The following is a 6,410-nucleotide window of genomic DNA, read 5'->3' on the forward strand; positions in this document are numbered from 1 at the left end:
GCATAACAGCAATTTACACATGTGGTTGCTACCTTGAACATGGTTGTGGATGTTTAAGAGTCCAGAAGAAACTAATTTTAAAAGCATAATAAAGCATAATTTTAGAAAATAAAGCATAAAGCATAATTTATAATATATAGCACAGGAAAATTCTGTTTAACTGCAAGTTTAACTTACTGTATTAATATTTTTTAAAACCAATATTTACAATGCAAAATCATTGAGAACATAACAATGTAACAATGAAAAGCTTATTTTTATAATTGTAAACTTTTCGGTGTATTCCTTTGATATGGAGAAAAGAAAAAAAGAAAAGAAGAAGAAAAGTTTGAATAGTTCACAAGAACTCCACACTATATTATTATGCGTACTCTTGAACTTGAGCATTTTCTGTACTTTTTGGTGGCATTTTTTGCTTTCCCTTTCGGCCAAGGTGACCAGACGTCCCGTTTTAGCCGGGATAGTCCCTTATTTTTAACCGTTGTCCCGTCTTTTTCTGATTCTCAAACGGGACGCCTAAATGTCCCGTTTTTAAGCAAACATGACCCAGGTGTCCCGTAATTATGATTCAAAATATAAATGGTCAATGCTAATTCTACACTCTTCCGTACCAACACGGATTGGAAAGGTTCAGCCGTGCCTAGAACTTCTGAATATTAAAATGAGAATTAGTGTTGCCACGAGACGAGACATTTCTCGTGTCTCGTCTCGTCTCGTAAACGAGACGAGACACGAGACGGGACAGAACCCTTTTAGACGAGACTCGAGACGAGACAGACTACTTGTCCCGTCTCGAAAACGAGACGAGACACGAGAGAGACGGGACGTCTCGTGAAATGTCTCGTCTCGTCTCGTGTCTCGAAAATGAAAACGCTGGCGGAAATGACCAAGATTAAAATTGCCAGTGGTCATATAGATTGCAAAAAGAAAATCCCCTTTGTGAGAAAACATGTTGAAAAGCCTTGATAGAAAAGTGTCCTCTGTCTATTGAATGAAACAATCGTGATACATGAGCTTCCAGGGATATCATCCTTAATGTCTTGTCCCCAATTCCCCTTGCTGTAAACTGAGGAATTCTCTCTTTTTTTATTTCTGGCTGGAATGATGACAAAGAAAATCAAAGACAGGGAAGATTTTTACAAGATCAAGAAACCGAACTACCACCACCATCTATTCAATTTGAAAACTGGGTAAGGTCTACACTCATTACAGGCTGTAGTTGAAAGTTCTGGCTGAGATGGTGGAAGATAACAGAACAGACCACACTTGTCTTTATTCTCTGGTGGCGGTATTCTTTTTGCAATATGAACCGAAAACGGCAATTGAAATATGTCATCTTGCAACTAAAATTTTGTCTTCTCTCTCTCTCTCTCTCTCTCTCTCTCACACACACACAAACACACACACACACATACAAATAAAACATACTTTTACCATTTTACCAATCGCTCGCTTATTATACAGCAGTCATGTTGTAAAATTCACCTCTTCGTTTGCAGGCGAAGGACAAAGAAAGCAAAGATATTATCGACGAACTCTTCAAATTGTTTGCTTTCAGCAAATTTATGATACTAACAATAACACTCCAGGTGAAGGGTTTTACAGGGGGACCTTCGTTTTGTTACGCGGAAATGTTTGATCTGACCAGAGTGCGGAATTGTCCTTTGCTTCCATGTTGAGAGGAGGGGAATACTTCCCTTTAAAGTGAATAATAATCATTAGGACCTGAATTATCTTCAGAAATTGTTTCTTACAGGCATATAAAACCTCTCGAACTTGATAAGTTTAAAGAACATTTGGTATAATATTCATGGAACTCCGTTGAAAGCAGAAAATATCATGAGAATGATCAAAATTCGAACATGGGAGAACATAATTAACAGAAAAAAAATAGGATACCCAAACCATATTTTAAAACCTGCTATAAAATGTATATATTATATTTTTACTAATTCCTTACTCCCATGAAAGTATCCTGGGGAGGATATTCTCTCCAATTTTTTCAGACTGAAATCCTTTTATCCCGTATGATTTCGCCCCCTGACACAAAACGAAAAAACAAATGCTGTTAAAATCCATACACATGACCCTTCCAGGACTCAACCCGGGGCCTTCAAGCCATGGTCTATCGCCGCAGACCGCTCGGCTTGATATGAAGAGGTACGTTGTATGATTGCGAATAGATCACGACAATATAAGAAACTTTAATCCAAAATGGCCAGCCAAAAATCAACTTTTTTTTAGCCACTAGCTAATCTGGGTGTACTGACATGAGTTTGTTACACAAACGGGGCAACCACCACATAGTAGCACACACCCCGCGGTTATGGGAACAGATTTGAACCATGGAGGTGAAGACTGGCCCCAAGCATTGTTTCGTCCGATGTGTCGTTCAGCTCCCATTACTATGGCACTTTAAGTAGAGGTTACTGTGCAGTAACATATAAAATTTCAATCAAATACTTTCCATTACTCAATAAAATTATTTGGTTCCGAGCTTTTCTTAAAAAAAAAAAAATAATAATTGCAACAAATCTAAACATGCTAAAATGGAAAGTAGTTTTTGGATTGTTATGGGTTAACACTGTGAAACCTAAAGGCTGGAATATATGAAATCAAAGTGTACACATAAAGCAAGTGGGCTGATAGTATACGATAGTGTCGGGGATAGTGACACTTTTACATCGAACTTTCCTTGTCGTGTAAACATTATTTGACATTAGTGTCTTCATCTTCGACGTACTTATGAGCAATTTGCTGTATATTCGTGTATTGAAACTGGTGAAACAAATTTCAATGTTTCAGAATAGTAAAAAAAAAAAAAAAAAAAAAAAGCCAGGATCGAGAAGCCTCAGATAACTAACAGCAGAGATGTATTATCTTGTAAACTATTTGTCCTTGCCTTGTGAGCTTATTTGAATTTATTTTTAAGACCTTTAGGCAACTTTGGCCGAATGGATGATGATGGGGAAATTAGTGGAATGAAGAAAGTTTTAGGATACTAGGCAACTTCGAGAAAACACACACATTTGAAAAATGAAATGAAATGAAATGAAATATTTGAGTTTTACGTCCCACGGTTATGCCGGTTAGGCTAAAGGAGACAGTGATGATGAGTAATGAATGAAATGGTGGAATGAAGAGAGGAAACGGGAGAATCCCGAGAAAACCCACGCACACGGTGTTTGTCCACCACAAAGTTCACTTGGCGGGGCTGGGATCGAACCCGAGACCCCAAGCACCAGAGGTGAACGCTCTACCACTGAGCCCCCGAGGTCCCCACACACATTCAATGTTTGTCCATCATAAAGCTGACATGGCACTAACCGAGATCGAACCGACTACCGCATAGACCAGAGGTGAAGGCGTGACATTTCTTGTCTTGTGTGGTCTGGGTAATACTTGTAACTTAGTTGTATCTTGATTAGCATAGTGCAGTCTGCTATATTTTACTTTCGTTCCCATGGTATGCTGCTATATTTTTTACGAGACAAGACGAGACAAAACGAGACAAACGAGACGGGACGAGACAGAACCTCTCGAGACGAGACACGAGACGGGACGAGCACATTTTTTCGAGACGAGACATGAGACGGGACACGCTTTGCACGAGACGAGACGAGACAACCTGAAGTCTCGTCTCGTCTCGTCTCGTGGCAACACTAATGAGAATTCAGTGTTCTGTGCTTCAAGTGGGAATTGAGTCGGAATTCTGAGTGTTGAAGTAATTAAAACTATTGTTGGGTAGTACTTAAGTTAGAAACGCTGTGTTATCATTCTTACTTGTGTATTTTGTAAATTGAAAACCCTGCTGAGTCCCAAAATGTAATGTGGAAGTAACCCCCCCCCCCTAGCAGATTCGTATGCGTCCCGTTTTTGAAAGTAAAAGTTCTGGTCACCTTGATTTCGGCATATACAGTATGTACCTCTAAGGCTCACACAAGTGATAGAAAAAACTGACTCGAGTAAAGCATTGTATATCTTTTTACAGTGCATTAAATATGAAAGGAACTCGTTGCATAAAATATTAAAAAATAGATTAAGATATTTAGAATATTTAATGTATAGTAAATATGATACATTATACACGATTTATGTAAAACAATAACTGAAATTAACAATAAAGCATACTAAAGCAAAATTTGAAAAAAAAAATAAATAAAGCATAATATGGGTTGTTCTAGTCATTAGTTTGACGTCTGACGCATATGCCGTGTAGACTAAAGAAGGCGTTTGATTATTGTAAATACACGATTATGAAACAATTGGCAAATTGGGAGTGAAGGAAACGGCAGAACCCAGAGAACACACAAAACAGGATGTTGGCCACCACGAACTCTTGGCTTGGAATGCGATTGGCAAACCCATGGCTTAGAATTGAACCAGAGACTCCTCCATTACAGATAAGCATTCTACTACTAAGCCATCGTGTCTCAAAGAAACTATACAGAAGCATGAACTACGTATATGACGTTCATATTTCATCTCATATTGGTCCACTTAATTCTTCGTAACTGTTGTGTTGCTAATAATAATAATAATTGTAATAATTTGAGGTGAGAATTGGGTTGTCACCGTTTAATAAGGCTAAAGGTGGATGCAGTTATCACGCATGTGAAGATCACTAGTCTAAACAAAGAACATAACTGTCGGTGATTTTACTTCTGCAAACATGAAAAATTTTTGCGATAGAACCACTGACGAGGCTACAGGGCGGACACGGGTCTAGCACCCCTAGAGTGGCATCGTCCGCCTCTAACTGAATGTTGTATTTGGTCAAGTAACATCAATGTATTATTTTCGGTACATATACACACATACATACACAAACAAAACCTCTCCCCCCAAAAAAAAAATTTCTTTACCCTCCACCTCCCCAAGATAATAAAGTTGCTGCCTTCACTGGATAGTACCATATAAATAACTTGATTAGTCATAGGTACAGAGGGAGATATAGCCTGAGACCGGGGGCCTAGCCATTGTTTCTTTCAGAAAAAATGTTCCGGGGGGGGGAATAAGTTAGTATTTGGAGAGCGGACGGTACTGTTCTACTTATTATTATATTATATACGTATTATTTTGGTGTCCTAAGGGGGACACTCTCAGAGCTCCGAGGGGTCAGTGTCCCCCAAAAACATGGGTCGAAGAAACACTGGGCTTAAGCCCCCAGTTTTCTGAGTGACAAAAGTAATTTAAGCTATTATGTATATGTTTTTGGAAGTTCATAGTAAACTCATGATATACCGATCATAGTGTGGGGTCTGGTTGCCCCCCCCCCCAGTTGCTACCTTCTACATCCGCTACTGCATAAGTACTGATGTAGAAAATTACAAATGTTATTAAAAATTTCTGTGGCATATTTTGTAAGTGTTTTAGACAATTTGGAGTCCTCTTATATAATGTATCCCTCTTAAGACGTAGGCCTAACTCCAGATTCCAAAAGGTAAGGGATGAACCACTTAATTCGAGACAAATCGCAACCCCAAATGGAAACATAAATTTACTGGCGGCTCTGAGTACTTTTTCTTTTTCTATTTTATTTTTCTCTTCTTTTCTCTCTAAAAAACAAAAATAAAAAAAGATAAAAGAAAAATAACTTTCCTTCTTTCTCTCTTTCACTTTCTCTCTCCTTTTCTTCCCATCTTATCCCTTCCCTTCAAAGAAGAAGAAGAAACAGTATAAGAAGAGAAAGGAAAGCAAAACAAGAAGAAAGAAAGAAAGAAAGATCGTTCGTTTTTAATGATCCAACAGAATGTGAAAATTTGATATGGTTACAAAACAACAAAAGACAAAACTTACCAGAATAACAGTGGCTCTTTCCTGATCAGATGCTGTTTGGAGAAAACACACACAGACACAAAATAAATTTAAATACTATCTTTTAATTCTAGTCCACTTTTGTTCCTGATATGAGGAACAATGAGTCACGTCCTTGAAATGTTAGTCATCACTTGCTCTTGCAATCCAGTCTCCTCTGCTCCGCTACGTGGCGCTGAAAGTCTGATAATGACCATTCAGTCAGCAGTTACTTCGGAGTTGCATGGTGCGACTGTTTCCTTTGCAGCTCTCGTCGGGATTTTCCCGCTTTTACGGACAGCAACGTTAGGGACTAGGCAAATGCACCGACAACATTGCCGATCGTAAAATATTACATTTCGCCATATTTCTATAAACTAACTTGTAAGCTGATTCTGATGGGTTGTATCTTTTCTTAAATTATCACGGGTGTTTTCTCTCTCCAGCGAGAGCGAGCGCTCAGAGTTACTCACTTGAACGTCATTTTGGGAGGGGCGTCATTTGGGGATAGGAGAGGGCAATAGCCCGCATGGGTTTGAGAAACATATGCTTTCTAAAAATTGTATATTAATATACTGATTAAAAAAAGTGAAAGTCTTTGTCAGTGCACAATC

The 6,410-nt window shown here is 38.5% G+C and overlaps 1 protein-coding gene across 2 annotated transcripts in view; it reads right to left on the reverse strand.

Annotated features, from left to right (window-relative positions):
* The window catches only part of LOC145690332 (heat shock 70 kDa protein cognate 4-like), a 77,288-nt gene extending 71,276 nt beyond the window's left edge, over positions 1 to 6,012 (reverse strand). The window contains exon 1 of one of the 2 annotated variants that reach the window (XM_081765121.1): positions 5,800 to 6,012. The gene's annotated coding sequence lies outside the window, so the exon portion shown is untranslated. The remainder of the gene's footprint in view (positions 1 to 5,799) is intronic. The other variant, XM_081765120.1, reaches the window with a different exon arrangement.
* Positions 6,013 to 6,410: the final 398 nt, after the last annotated feature.

This window comes from Thermobia domestica, chromosome 7 (assembly GCF_964235325.1).
Source record: "Thermobia domestica chromosome 7, izTheDome1.hap1.1, whole genome shotgun sequence".
In the NCBI taxonomy this organism is placed as follows: domain Eukaryota; kingdom Metazoa; phylum Arthropoda; class Insecta; order Zygentoma; family Lepismatidae; genus Thermobia; species Thermobia domestica.